The sequence below is a fragment of the Pseudophryne corroboree genome, chromosome 6 (genome assembly GCF_028390025.1).
Source record: "Pseudophryne corroboree isolate aPseCor3 chromosome 6, aPseCor3.hap2, whole genome shotgun sequence".
NCBI lineage: Eukaryota > Metazoa > Chordata > Amphibia > Anura > Myobatrachidae > Pseudophryne > Pseudophryne corroboree.
Window position 1 is genome coordinate 668694563 of NC_086449.1, and position 16075 is coordinate 668710637.

At 47.8% G+C, this 16075-nt stretch overlaps 1 protein-coding gene across 4 annotated transcripts in view; it reads right to left on the reverse strand.

Moving 5' to 3' along the window:
* SLC23A1 (solute carrier family 23 member 1) overlaps positions 1-16075 on the reverse strand; it is an 894224-nt gene that overhangs the window by 256328 nt on the left and 621821 nt on the right. The gene's annotated exons all lie outside the window — the stretch shown is intronic.

The following is a 16075-nucleotide window of genomic DNA, read 5'->3' on the forward strand; positions in this document are numbered from 1 at the left end:
ACCTGATAATGTACGTGGCGGGGACTGAGCAAAGAGACTTTTGAAATTGGAATCCAGATGGATATATACGTTGGACACCATAAATTGGAAAGGTCTAAATGACAAAATAGCTTGGAATGCATTCCTATAGTTAATAATATAGATGTTTTTTTTATTATGCTAGCCATACAGCTTATTAGGATTGTATTGTTATGTATACTATTCTTTATTTTCATTGTGCTCTGGTGCCCTTTATCAGGGCTTAAAGTGGGGGGGAACGAGGTGGAACCGAGTTCCACCACCTGTAATGGTAGGGGGAACTAGTTCCACCACCTCCATTGCCCTGCACAGTAATTCCAACAGAAAAAACATGCCCCATCACCTACATCAATAGATGATAAAGGTGGCACTAGTGCTGCTGATGAGCTGCAGCCACCTCCTTCTTCCTCAGCTACTGGTGGATCCATGGTCCTCCTCCATTTACAGCCCACAACTCCTGGTACTCACACATGCTGTGTCTGTTGGACAGACACAGCGTAAATGAGTTCCACCACCTCTCCAGTACCACTTCTCCCTGCCCTTTATCTTCATGTTCTAATCTGTGCACTTTACATTATAGATCACCCCTGCAGGGACGAGTGACATCTAAAACAGCTGACGCCAGTTGCTAGGTTACCAGATAGCCATTTGAGCTACAACGGGTCCACGTCACGTTAATATGGCAACGATCCCACAATGCTAGTGGACCCACTAGGTCCCATGGGAAATGACGCAACGGACCAGATGTGCGGCATCCAGAAGGCGGGCTACACGGGAGGATCTTTCACTTCTCACTGGTATTTAAGGTAAGCACTTTTCAATTTGTATTTCTCTTGCGTCCTAGAGGATGCTGGGGTCCAATTTAGTACCATGGGGTATAGACGGGTCCTTTGGGAGCCACTGGCACTTTTAGTTTAATAGTGAGGGCTGGCTCCTCCCTCTATGCCCCTCTTAGCAGCCGGTCACACCTAGGGGAATTACTAGGAGTTTTTCTAGTTTTCTTTTTTTCTAGAGTTTATTAACAACAGCCTCCCTGCTTGTGGGACATAGGACGGGGGAGTAGGATTCAACTTCCTGAAGAGTTAATGGTCCTCTACTCCGCTGACTGGACACTGAGCTCCTGAGGGTGTTGATCGTAAGCCCACGAGGTGACCGCTCACTCCCGCAGCACTGCCGCCACGCCCTAACAAAGCCAGATGTAAGAAGAGTGGTGAGTACAGCGCTGGTGTCCCGGTTAGCAGGTCGCCGCCGGGTGTGCCCGCACAAGGGTATGAGCACAGCGCCAACAGGCTGTGCTCCAGGAAGGCTCAGCAACAGTAGCATTGTAGGCACTTTGAGGGTCGTCCTGATCCAGCGCGGAATACCCTATACTGGTCACGCAGCTAACAGGGGCTGATCCCGCTGTTAGCACTGTAAAAACCTCAGGCTAGTATAAACAATTAGTGCGGGAAGCCGTGCACCATTACAAGGGGTGGGGCTTCCTCTCAGAGTGGATCCAGCACTCACCAGCGCCATTTTCTCCCTGCAGATCATAGGAAAGAGACACTGACAGGGAGCGCTGCCCTCCACATCACTCCAGCTATACCTCTGCGGTACCAGGGTGTTATAGACGGGGGGGGGGGGGGGGGAGTGTGATACTAGTACTAATTACCCTATTCAGGGTAGTTAGTCAGCGCCGATCTTTTATCATAATAATTGCCTACAGGGGCGCTGTGTGGCTGGCTCCTTATACTCTGTGACTCTCTGAAGGTACTCTGAGGGAAACTGTATCTGACATTTTTCTATGTGTGTGTGTGTGTGTGTATATCCACATTACCATGTCTGTGCTGCTGAGTGTTTATCTTCTGAGGAGTCTATTACATGTACTCAGGACTGCAATGTGCTGTCTCAGCCTTCTGAATCCGAACCCCCATGGGTAGATTCTATAAGGGGAATGATATCCCAGATTTCAACTAGGATGTCACGTACTGAGAAAGAGACGCAGTTTTTGAGAAAATCTGTAGAGGGTTTGAAGTATTCAGCTCCCACTACTTCGTCTAAGAGCCCACCTACATACCCGCAAAAGCGTACACTTGCCCAGTTAATGCAAGCTGACACTGATACCGACTCTGATACAGGGGACGGTGATGGGGATATGCAGGGGGGAGATTCATAAAGGGGTGCAACTCAAGATTGAAGCCATTAGGGAGGTTTTGCATATTACTGAGAAGGTACCTGAGCAGGAAGAGGAATCTTATTTTACAGTAATTAAAAAATCCTCGCTTACCTTCCCTGCTTCTAAAGAGTTAAACTCCTTGTTTGAAAAATCCTGGGAAAACTCAGAGAAAAAATTCCAGATCCCTAAGAGAATTCTCATTGCTTTCCCTTTCCCTGAAAAGCCTTGGGGGTGCCCGGGGCACTTAAGACTTGAGGGCCCCGATGGAAGGTTGGGGATGAATACTAAATTGTGCAATTGTGCATACTTCCTGACATGTCCCATTCCAGGAGGGACAAAATACTCTCTACCTGGACTTCCCACTTAATATACAATTGGCGTCACTGTGCTTAACTATTTAATTGATAAGAAAGGTATTTCAACTAGAGATGAGCGCCTGAAATTTTTCGGGTTTTGTGTTTTGGTTTTGGGCTCGGTTCCGCGGCCGTGTTTTGGGTTCGAACGCGTTTTGGCAAAACCTCCCCGAATTTTTTTTGTCGGATTCGGGTGTGTTTTGGATTCGGGTGTTTTTTTCAAAAAACACTAAAAAACAGCTTAAATCATAGAATTTGGGGGTCATTTTGATCCCAAAGTATTATTAACCTCAAAAACCATAATTTACACTCATTTTCAGTCTATTCTGAATACCTCACACCTCACAATATTATTTTTAGTCCTAAAATTTGCACCGAGGTCGCTGTGTGAGTAAGATAAGCGACCCTAGTGGCCGACACAAACACCGGGCCCATCTAGGAGTGGCACTGCAGTGTCACGCAGGATGTCCCTTCCAAAAAACCCTCCCCAAACAGCACATGACGCAAAGAAAAAAAGAGGCGCAATGAGGTAGCTGTGTGAGTAAGATTAGCGACCCTAGTGGCCGACACAAACACCGGGCCCATCTAGGAGTGGCACTGCAGTGTCACGCAGGATGGCCCTTCCAAAAAACCCTCCCCAAACAGCACATGACGCAAAGAAAAAAAGAGGCGCAATGAGGTAGCTGTGTGAGTAAGATTAGCGACCCTAGTGGCCGACACAAACACCGGGCCCATCTAGGAGTGGCACTGCAGTGTCACGCAGGATGTCCCTTCCAAAAAACCCTCCCCAAACAGCACATGACGCAAAGAAAAAAAGAGGCGCAATGAGGTAGCTGACTGTGTGAGTAAGATTAGCGACCCTAGTGGCCGACACAAACACCGGGCCCATCTAGGAGTGGCACTGCAGTGTCACGCAGGATGTCCCTTCCAAAAAACCCTCCCCAATCAGCACATGATGCAAAGAAAAAGAAAAGAAAAAAGAGGTGCAAGATGGAATTGTCCTTGGGCCCTCCCACCCACCCTTATGTTGTATAAACAAAACAGGACATGCACACTTTAACCAACCCATCATTTCAGTGACAGGGTCTGCCACACGACTGTGACTGATATGACGGGTTGGTTTGGACCCCCCCCAAAAAAGAAGCAATTAATCTCTCCTTGCACAAACTGGCTCTACAGAGGCAAGATGTCCACCTCATCTTCACCCTCCGATATATCACCGTGTACATCCCCCTCCTCACAGATTATCAATTCGTCCCCACTGGAATCCACCATCTCAGCTCCCTGTGTACTTTGTGGAGGCAATTGCTGCTGGTCAATGTCTCCGCGGAGGAATTGATTATAATTCATTTTAATGAACATCATCTTCTCCACATTTTCTGGATGTAACCTCGTACGCCGATTGCTGACAAGGTGAGCGGCGGCACTAAACACTCTTTCGGAGTACACACTTGTGGGAGGGCAACTTAGGTAGAATAAAGCCAGTTTGTGCAAGGGCCTCCAAATTGCCTCTTTTTCCTGCCAGTATAAGTACGGACTGTGTGACGTGCCTACTTGGATGCGGTCACTCATATAATCCTCCACCATTCTATCAATGTTGAGAGAATCATATGCAGTGACAGTAGACGACATGTCCGTAATCGTTGTCAGGTCCTTCAGTCCGGACCAGATGTCAGCATCAGCAGTCGCTCCAGACTGCCCTGCATCACCGCCAGCGGGTGGGCTCGGAATTCTGAGCCTTTTCCTCGCACCCCCAGTTGCGGGAGAATGTGAAGGAGGAGATGTTGACAGGTCGCGTTCCGCTTGACTTGACAATTTTGTCACCAGCAGGTCTTTCAACCCCAGCAGACTTGTGTCTGCCGGAAAGAGAGATCCAAGGTAGGCTTTAAATCTAGGATCGAGCACGGTGGCCAAAATGTAGTGCTCTGATTTCAACAGATTGACCACCCGTGAATCCTTGTTAAGCGAATTAAGGGCTGCATCCACAAGTCCCACATGCCTAGCGGAATCGCTCCCTTTTAGCTCCTTCTTCAATGCCTCCAGCTTCTTCTGCAAAAGCCTGATGAGGGGAATGACCTGACTCAGGCTGGCAGTGTCTGAACTGACTTCACGTGTGGCAAGTTCAAAGGGCATCAGAACCTTGCACAACGTTGAAATCATTCTCCACTGCACTTGAGACAGGTGCATTCCACCTCCTATATCGTGCTCAATTGTATAGGCTTGAATGGCCTTTTGCTGCTCCTCCAACCTCTGAAGCATATAGAGGGTTGAATTCCACCTCGTTACCACTTCTTGCTTCAGATGATGGCAGGGCAGGTTCAGTAGTTTTTGGTGGTGCTCCAGTCTTCTGTACGTGGTGCCTGTACGCCGAAAGTGTCCCGCAATTCTTCTGGCCACCGACAGCATCTCTTGCACGCCCCTGTCGTTTTTTAAAAAATTCTGCACCACCAAATTCAAGGTATGTGCAAAACATGGGACGTGCTGGAATTTGCCCATATTTAATGCACACACAATATTGCTGGCGTTGTCCGATGCCACAAATCCACAGGAGAGTCCAATTGGGGTAAGCCATTCCGCGATGATCTTCCTCAGTTGCCGTAAGAGGTTTTTAGCTGTGTGCGTATTCTGGAAAGCGGTGATACAAAGCGTAGCCTGCCTAGGAAAGAGTTGGCGTTTGCGAGATGCTGCTACTGGTGCCGCCGCTGCTGTTCTTGCGGCGGGAGTCCATACATCTACCCAGTGGGCTGTCACAGTCATATAGTCCTGACCCTGCCCTGCTCCACTTGTCCACATGTCCGTGGTTAAGTGGACATTGGGTACAGCTGCATTTTTTAGGACACTGGTGACTCTTTTTCTGAGGTCTGTGTACATTTTCGGTATCGCCTGCCTAGAGAAATGGAACCTAGATGGTATTTGGTACCGGGGACACAGTACCTCCAACAAGTCTCTAGTTGGCTCTGCAGTAATGATGGATACCGGAACCACGTTTCTCACCACCCAGGATGCCAAGGCCTCAGTTATCCGCTTTGCAGTAGGATGACTGCTGTGATATGTCATCTTCCTCGCAAAGGACTGTTGAACAGTCAATTGCTTACTGGAAGTAGTACAAGTGGGCTTACGACTTCCCCTCTGGGATGACCATCGACTCCCAGCGGCAACAACAGCAGCGCCAGCAGCAGTAGGCATTACACGCAAGGATGCATCGGAGGAATCCCAGGCAGGAGAGGACTCGTCAGAATTGCCAGTGACATGGCCTGCAGGACTATTGGCATTCCTGGGGAAGGAGGAAATTGACACTGAGGGAGTTGGTGGGGTGGTTTGCGTGAGCTTGGTTACAAGAGGAAGGGATTTACTGGTCAGTGGACTGCTTCCGCTGTCACCCAAAGTTTTTGAACTTGTCACTGACTTATTATGAATGCGCTGCAGGTGACGTATAAGGGAGGATGTTCCGAGGTGGTTAACGTCCTTACCCCTACTTATTACAGCTTGACAAAGGGAACACACGGCTTGACACCTGTTGTCCGCATTTCTGGTGAAATACCTCCACACCGAAGAGCTAATTTTTTTGGTATTTTCACCTGGCATGTCAACGGCCATATTCCTCCCACGGACAACAGGTGTCTCCCCGGGTGCCTGACTTAAACAAACCACCTCACCATCAGAATCCTCCTGGTCAATTTCCTCCCCAGCGCCAGCAACACCCATATCCTCCTCATCCTGGTGTACTTCAACACTGACATCTTCAATCTGACTATCAGGAACTGGACTGCGGGTGCTCCTTCCAGCACTTGCAGGGGGCGTGCAAATGGTGGAAGGCGCATGCTCTTCACGTCCAGTGTTGGGAAGGTCAGGCATCGCAACCGACACAATTGGACTCTCCTTGTGGATTTGGGATTTCGAAGAATGCACAGTTCTTTGCTGTGCTGCTTTTGCCAGCTTGAGTCTTTTCATTTTTCTAGCGAGAGGCTGAGTGCTTCCATCCTCATGTGAAGCTGAACCACTAGCCATGAACATAGGCCAGGGCCTCAGCCGTTCCTTGCCACTCCGTGTGGTAAATGGCATATTGGCAAGTTTACGCTTCTCCTCCGACAATTTTATTTTAGGTTTTGGAGTCCTTTTTTTTCTGATATTTGGTGTTTTGGATTTGACATGCTCTGTACTATGACATTGGGCATCGGCCTTGGCAGACGACGTTGCTGGCATTTCATCGTCTCGGCCATGACTAGTGGCAGCAGCTTCAGCACGAGGTGGAAGTGGATCTTGATCTTTCCCTAATTTTGGAACCTCAACATTTTTGTTCTCCATATTTTAATAGGCACAACTAAAAGGCACCTCAGGTAAACAATGGAGATGGATACTAGTATACAATTATGGACTGCCTGCCGACTGCAGACACAGAGGTAGCCACAGCCGTGAACTACCGTACTGTACTGTGTCTGCAGCTAATATAGACTGGTTGATAAAGAGAAGATGTCTATGTAACTATGTATGTATAAAGAAGACTGAAAAAAATCCACGGTTAGGTGGTATACAATTATGGACGGACTGCCTGCCGAGTGCAGACACAGAGGTAGCCACAGCCGTGAACTACCGTACTGTACTGTGTCTGCAGCTAATATAGACTGGTTGATAAAGAGAAGATGTCTATGTAACTATGTATGTATAAAGAAGAATGAAAAAAATCCACGGTTAGGTGGTATTACAATTATGGACGGACTGCCTGCCGAGTGCAGAGACACAGAGGTAGCCACAGCCGTGAACTACCGTACTGTGTCTGCTGCGACTGGATGATAAATGATATAAAAAATATATATATATCACTACTGCAGCCGGACAGGTATTTATTATATATTATATAATGACGGACCTGCTGGACACTGTCTGTCAGCAGAATGAGTTTTATTTTTATAGAATAAAAAAAAAAAAAACACACAAGTGAAGTCACACGACGAGTGTTTAACTTTTTCAGGCAATCACAATATAAGTATACTACTAACTATACTGGTGGTCAGTGTGGTCAGGTCACTGGTCAGTCACACTGGCAGTGGCACTCCTGCAGCAAAAGTGTGCACTGTTTAATTTTAATATAATATGTACTCCTGGCTCCTGCTATAACCTATAACTGGCACTGCAGTAGTGCTCCCCAGTCTCCCCCACAATTATAAGCTGTGTGAGCTGAGCAGTCAGACAGATATATAATATATATAGATGATGCAGCACACTGGCCTGAGCCTGAGCAGTGCACACAGATATGGTATGTGACTGACTGAGTCACTGTGTGTATCGCTTTTTTCAGGCAGAGAACGGATATATTAAATAAACTGCACTGTGTGTCTGGTGGTCACTCACTATATAATATATTATGTACTCCTGGCTCCTGCTATAACCTATAACTGGCACTGCAGTAGTGCTCCCCAGTCTCCCCCACAATTATAAGCTGTGTGAGCTGAGCAGTCAGACAGATATATATAATATTATATATAGATAATAGATGATGCAGCACACTGGCCTGAGCCTGAGCAGTGCACACAGATATGGTATGTGACTGACTGAGTCACTGTGTGTATCGCTTTTTCAGGCAGAGAACGGATATATTAAATAAACTGCACTGTGTGTCTGGTGGTCACTCACTATATAATATATTATGTACTCCTGGCTCCTGCTATAACCTATAACTGGCACTGCAGTAGTGCTCCCCAGTCTCCCCCACAATTATAAGCTGTGTGAGCTGAGCAGTCAGACAGATATATATAATATTATATATAGATAATAGATGATGCAGCACACTGGCCTGAGCCTGAGCAGTGCACACAGATATGGTATGTGACTGACTGAGTCACTGTGTGTATCGCTTTTTTCAGGCAGAGAACGGATATATTAAATAAACTGCACTGTGTGTCTGGTGGTCACTCACTATATAATATATTATGTACTCCTGGCTCCTGCTATAACCTATAACTGGCACTGCAGTAGTGCTCCCCAGTCTCCCCCACAATTATAAGCTGTGTGAGCTGAGCAGTCAGACAGATATATATAATATTATATATAGATAATAGATGATGCAGCACACTGGCCTGAGCCTGAGCAGTGCACACAGATATGGTATGTGACTGACTGAGTCACTGTGTGTATCGCTTTTTTCAGGCAGAGAACGGATATATTAAATAAACTGCACTGTGTGTCTGGTGGTCACTCACTATATAATATATTATGTACTCCTGGCTCCTGCTATAACCTATAACTGGCACTGCAGTAGTGCTCCCCAGTCTCCCCCACAATTATAAGCTGTGTGAGCTGAGCAGTCAGACAGATATATATAATATTATATATAGATAATAGATGATGCAGCACACTGGCCTGAGCCTGAGCAGTGCACACAGATATGGTATGTGACTGAGTCACTGTGTGCTGTGTATCGCTTTTTTCAGGCAGAGAACGGATTATAAAGTAAACTGCACTGTCCTCACTAGTAAACTCTCTCCACTCAGTCTCTACACTTCTACAGTAACAGTACTCCTCCTAGTCAGCTCCAGTAAATCTCTCTCAGTCTCTTATAATCTAAATGGAGAGGACGCCAGCCACGTCCTCTCCCTATCAATCTCAATGCACGTGTGAAAATGGCGGCGACGCGCGGCTCCTTATATAGAATCCGAGTCTCGCGATAGAATCCGAGCCTCGCGAGAATCCGACAGCGTCATGATGACGTTCGGGCGCGCTCGGGTTAACCGAGCAAGGCGGGAAGATCCGAGTCGCTCGGACCCGTGAAAAAAAACATGAAGTTCTGGCGGGTTCGGATTCAGAGAAACCGAACCCGCTCATCTCTAATTTCAACACAGGTGATTGTAATCATAAATTAAGAAGGAAGTCAGGGTTGAGAGCGTTTTGACCCTCCTGGAAAAGGTCATGGTGGGAGGTATAGATTGTGTATATTCAATTGAAACCAATGGTGTATATTAGTTTTAACTAATAGTTTAATAATGCTTGGGTAATGTTTATGGCTCCACCTAATTGAAAGACAATTATTTTATAAACTTTTCTTGTTGTGGAACAAAGGCAACTTCTCCTTAAAATACAAATAGAAAAATAAAATAATTTATCTCGTCACATGCAAAAATAGCAGCAGCCTCTGTATTACTTACACACTGGGACAGGACTCTGTGTGTGTTTCTATCTCTAGACCCAAATGTTTTAGTTGCATAACAGTTTAAACAGGACTCAGACACCCAGGTGGGGAGGAGGAGAAGCTGGGATCCCTGTGTCACTTACAGCTTTCTCCGCCCTCCTATCTCTCCTCTGGTCAAATAGCTCTGTCAGTAGCTCATAAAACATGATATTCCTGTGTCTTTGCCTGCACTGCATACTGTCCTGCTCGCATTCTGGCTGCTGGTTCTGCTGCTGCTTAAGAGGGAAAGCTAGAGATGTTAGTGTGCTCTGGCTGGGGGGCCCCCTTACAAAGGGGGGCCTGGGGTACAGTAAGCCCTGCATCCCCCCTTAATCTCGCTATGCATTGGCCTGTTTAATGCAAGGGATACTTATATGGCAGTGGCGGCACGCAGAGGCCTCTGGCTACGCCAATGGACTGCGGATGCAGAATCCAAGAAAAGTGTCGAGAACCTGCCCTTCACAGGTCAGGCACTATTTGGGGACGCATTGGATGCGTGGATTTCCACGGCGACTGGGGGTAAGTAGACATTTCTTCCCTCCGTTGCAGCAACGGCTAGGAAATCTTATCCTATGCCTACACTGCAGTCCTTTCGGACCGCAAAATGTAAAAAAATTAAACCCCCACCTTCTTCAGAGGAGGTCGGGGAGAATCCAGAAAACCTTCACCAACAGGTTCCAGGAACAGAAACCAGGTTCTGCTTCCTCCAAATCTTCAGCATGACGGTGGACCTCCCAGCCTGGAGACCAGGCAGGTGGGAGCGAGACTAAAAGATTTCAGTCACGTTTGGGCATCATCATGCCTAGACCCCTGGGTGACAGATATTGTTGCCCAGGGGTACAGACTGGAGTTTCAGGAACTTCCACCTCACAGATTCTTCAAATCAGGCTTACCAGTTTCAACAGAAAGTGCTATCCTACAGGAAGCCATTCAAAAATTGGTACGAACAAATGTCATTGTTCCAGTACCACCTCACCTAAAAACCAAGGGTTATTACTCAAACCTGTTTGTGGTACTGAAACCAGACGGTTCGGTAAGGCCTATATTGAACCTGAAGTAATTGAACCCCTACTTGAGGGTTTTCCAATTCAAGATGGAGTCTCTAAGAGTGGTGATCTCAGGTCTGGAGGAGGGGGAATTCCTAGTATCCCTGGATATCAAGGATGCATACCTTCACATTCCAATCTGGCTGCCTCACCAGGCCTATCTACGGTTTGCACTACAGGTCTGTCACTATCAGTTCCAGACATTGCCATTTGGCCTCTCCACAGCACCGATGGTGTTCACCAAGGTCATGGTGGAGATGATGCTCCTCATCCGCAAGCAGGGAGTGAACATAATTCCATATCCGGACGATCTGCTGATCTGTTGCAGAAAATTGCTCTCTCACCTCAACTACTCGAGGATCATGGGTGGATCCTGAACCTTCCAAAGTCACATTTGGAACCGAAAAGGAAACTGCCCTTCCTGGGGATGATACTCGACATGAAAGTGCAGAGGGTGTTTCTACCACTGGAGAAAGCGTTGGTGATCCAATCAATGGTCCGGGATGTCTTGAAGCCAACCCGAGTATCGGTTCATCAGTGCATTCGCCTTTTGGGAAAGATGGTAGCCTCCTACGAGGCTCTACAGTACGGAAGATTCCATGCATGGGTCTTCCTAGTGGATCTCCTGGACAAGTGGTTGGAATCTCATCTTCACATGCACCAGTGGATACGCCTGTTGCTGAAAGACAGAATTTCACTCCTCTGGTGGCTGCAAACTTCTCACCTACTCGAGGGTTGCAGGTTCGGGATTCAGAATTGGATTAATCTAAGCACGGATGCAAGCCTCAGAGGTTGGTGAGCAGTCACCCAGGGGGAAAACTTCCAAGGAAAGTGGTCAAGTCAGGAATCTGTCCTTCCAATAAACATTCTGGAACTAAGTGCCATATACAACGGCCTTCTACAAGCGGCGCATCTTCTACAAGATCAAGCCATTCAGGTTCAGTCGGACAACGTCACAGCGGTGTCCTACATAAACAGGTTGGGCGGAACGAAGAGCAGGGCTGCGATGTCAGAGGTAACAAGAATCCTACTCTGGGCAGAACGGCACGCGCTGGCGCTGTCAGCAATCTTCATTCCGGGAGTGGACAACTGGGAAGCAGACTTCCTCAGCAGACACAATCTCCATCCAGGAAAATGGGGCCTCCATCCGGAGGTATTCGCAGAGGTAACAAACTGATGGGGTGTACCTCAAATAGACTTGATGGCCTCTCGCCTCAACAAGAAGCTTCAGCGGTACTGTTCCAGGTTACGAGACCCGCAAGCAGTGGCGGTGGACGCCCTGGTATCTCCATGGGTGTTCCATCCGGTGTACGTGTTCCCTCCACTTCCACTCATCCCAAGGATTCTCAAACTAATCAAAAGAACAAGAGTTCCGGCGATCCTCATTGCTCCAGACTGATCCAGAAGGGCTTGGTATGTGGATCTTCTGACATTACTGCTTGAGGATCCGAGGCCTCTTCCTCTTCGGAGAGGACCTTCTACTACAGGGGCTGTTCGCCTATCAAGACTTACCGCGGCTACGTTTGATGGCATGGAAGTTGAACACCAGATCTTAGCTCGGAAGGGCATTCTGAACAAGGTCATTCCTACTCTGATCCAAGCTAGGAAGGGGGTAACGTCTAAACATTACCATTGGATTTGGAAAAAATATGTGTCTTGGTGTGAATCCAAGAAGTTTCCTACGGTGGAGTTTCAACTGGGACGTTTTCTCCTCTTTCTACAAGCTGGTATGGAAGAAGGCCTACGCTTGCGCTCCATTAAGGTCCAAATTTCAGCCTTGTCCATTTTCTTCCAGAAACAATTGGCTGCTCTTCCTGAGGTTCAGACATTCTTGAAAGGAGTTTTGCACATCCAACCACCCTTTGTACCTCCAACGGCACCTTGGTATCTTAATGTGGTGCTGCAGTTCCTGCAATCGGATTGGTTCGAACCTTTGCAGGAGGTGGACGTAAAGTTTCTTACCTGGAAGGCAGTCACACTATTGGCATTGGCATCTGCTGTGTCTGAATTAGGGGCATTTGGTTTTCCATGAGGATAGGGCTGAAATCAGAACGTGTCAGCAATTTCTTCCAAAGTTGTGTTGGCTTTTCATATCAACCAACCTATTATGGTGCCAGTGGCTACTGACACCTCGATTACCTCAAGGTCCCTGGATGTTGTGCGGGCTTTGAAAATATATGTGAAGAGAACTGCTCGTCACAGGAAGTCGGACGCACTATTTGTCCTTTCTGATCCCAACAAGGATTGGGTGTCCTGCTTCTAAGCAGACAATTTCTCTCTGGATCAGGCTCACTATCCTGCATGCTTATTCTACGGCAGGTTTGGCATGTCCAAAATCTGTTCAGGCCCACTCTACCCGTAAAGTGGGTTGTTCCTGGGTGGCTGCCCAGGGTGTCTCAGCTATTCAGCTTTGCCGAGCGGCTACTTGGTCAGGGTCGAATGCGTTTGCTAAGTTCTACAAGTTCGATACTTTGGTCTTTGAGGACCTAAAGTTTGGTCAATCTGTTCTGCAGGAACGTCAGCACTCTCCCTCCCATACTGGGAGCTTTGATACATCCCCACGGTATTAAATTGGACTCCAGCATCCTCAAGGACATAAGAGAAAATAGGATTTTAATTACCCACCAGTAAATACTTTTCTCATAGTCCGTAGACATTGCATTGTTACTTGGTTACGTTTGTTGGTTCAGCCGTTGCTGACTCGTTCCAAGTTGGTTAGCTTGGCTTTCCTTATTTGTTATGTGTGAGCTGGTGTAAATCTCACCACCATCTGTGTATTTCCTTCTTTCGAAGTATGTCCGTCTCCTCGGGCACAGTTTCTAGACTGAGTCTGGTGGGGGGGCACAGAGGGAGGAGCCAGCCCACACTTTTAAACTCTTAAAGTTCCAGTGGCTCCCAAAGGACTCGTCTTTGCCCCATGGCACTAAATTGGACCCCAGCATCCTCTACGGACTACAAGAAAAGGATTTACCGGTAGGTAATTAAAATCCTATTTTTTTTAAGCACCTTGAAAAAAAGACCGTTTAAGTCTTGAAACGTTGATGGCAATTAAAATCATCATCTTTAAAGAAAAGTCAGTGGAGTGCCATCCTTTCCTATGTCAATAGGAATTTATGTATATATATATATATATATATATATATATATATATAGTAGCAAATCCTTCCCCACCTGTGGCTCAGGTGTTAGCAGCAAAGGAAAAAGAGGCGGCACTCCAAGGTCTTATTGAAACTTGTATTCAAATCATGGTGAAAAAAAGAACAAGCGTGTTCATAACAACAAAAAAATATTGCAGGTTGCTTACGACGTTTCAAGGTATAGTAGCCTTTTTCTCAGGTAAGAATAACCCTGTGCAGTGAAAAAACGTTCTTTATCACTTGTTTTTTTCACTGCACAGGGTTATTCTTACCTGAGGAAAAGGCTACTACTGTATGCCTTGAAACGTCGTAAGCAACCTGCAATATTTTTTTGTTGCAGGGCATTGGACACGGGGCAAGAAAATTACATCCTCCCCATCCTCCAGTGCCCCGCACTCTGCTCTCTGCGATGTACCCCCAACTGGCACTCATTACCAGAATGCTGGCCACCACGGATGCAGTAGGCCACCCGCCTCCTTAGGACATCGGCAGCTGTTCCCATTAGTAACTATAAACCACTCATGGCGGAGCCCCTTGCCCAACTTCAGCCAACAGAACTCCCCCAGTGGTGTCCTACACAGCAAATAAGACAGCAAGCCACACTGAGGGAACCCCAAGCGCCGCAGCAATCACTACCTACCCCCAGGCCAGGCTTACCAGCACCACCTACCAGCAACTAACAACCGCCCCCCCTCTCGGATAGGCCAGACTGCAAGCACTGCTTGGCCCTGGGCCACATCATCAGGGGCTTGCACTCTTGGCACAGCAGCCAGACTCCGGGCCCCCATCCTCCTCCTCCGCCTGTTCACCAAGCAGCAAGAGCACCCCGATCCCCCCTCGCACCCCCCGGTCTGCTCTCCAAGTTCTCTGCCTCTCCTCTCTATGCGCCAGGCACAGTACAGAACAGCTCCGGGCAGCTCACCATCAACCAGCGCTACATCCAGACTGCATGGATCCTGGTCTGCCACGCAGTCAAGATGTAGTTCTATGACAGAAGGTGAAACATGAAAAAAAGCTGCTGCCCTTTCTCTGTTCTGAGCCACCTTCTTGCTTGCTCTCTTAAAGCCCCCCTCGCTATGCTTTCCCTGTCCTGCACCCCTCTTTCCTTTCCCCTGCTCTGCTCTCCCCGTCCTACACCCCCTTGCTCTCTCTTCTCACCCGCCCTTCCACTGCTCTCTCCCTCCCCACGGTCTGCTCTCCACCATTCTGCACCCTCGCCCCCAACCGACATAGGCCGTGCAGCCGCGGAGCCAGAGACACAAGAGCCTGTAAGAAGAGGAGCAGTGGGAGCCACCTATTTGGTGATGTCGCTGTGCTTACTGGGGAACAGCTGCAAGACCCTGCTGCCGGGAGTACTACATGTCCCCCCCCAACATCCCCAGAATAAACAGCTGCAGCACCGTCCTGTACTCCATCTGTGTCATCATGATAATGATCCTCTGCGGCAAAAGTGAGTATGCTGTGTGTGTGATGGTGGTATGCACGCCATGCTGTATGTGTGTGATGGTGGTATGAACGCTATGCTGTGTGTGTGTGTGATGGTGGTATGTACTCTATGCTGTGTGTGTGTGATGGTGGTATGCACGCTATGCTGTGTGTGTGTGTGTGTGTGTGTGTGTGATGGTGGTATGCACGCTGTGCTGTGTGTGTGATGTATGTGTGTGTAATGGTATGCATGCTGTGTGTGTAATGGTGGTGTGCACGCTGTGTGTATGTAATGGTGGTATGCACGCTGTGTGTGTGTAATGGTGGTATGCACTAGAGATGAGCGGGTTCGGTTCCTCGGAATCCGAACCCGCCCGAACTTCATGTTTTTTTTCACGGGTCCGAGCGACTCGGATCTTCCCGCCTTGCTCGGTTAACCCGAGCGCGCCCGAACGTCATCATGACGCTGTCGGATTCTCGCGAGACTCGGATTCTATATAAGGAGCCGCGCATCGCCGCCATTTTCACACGTGCATTGAGATTGATAGGGAGAGGACGTGGCTGGCGTCCTCTCCATTTAGATTAGAAGAGAGAGAGTGAGATTGATTTGAGACAGAGACACTTGATTTACTGGAGCTTAGGAGTACTGTAGAGAGTGCAGAGTTTAGTAGTGACTGACCACAGTGACCACCAGACAGTGCAGTTTTATTTAATATAATCCGTTCTCTGCCTGAAAAAAACGATACACAGTGACTCAGTCACATACCATATCTGTGTGC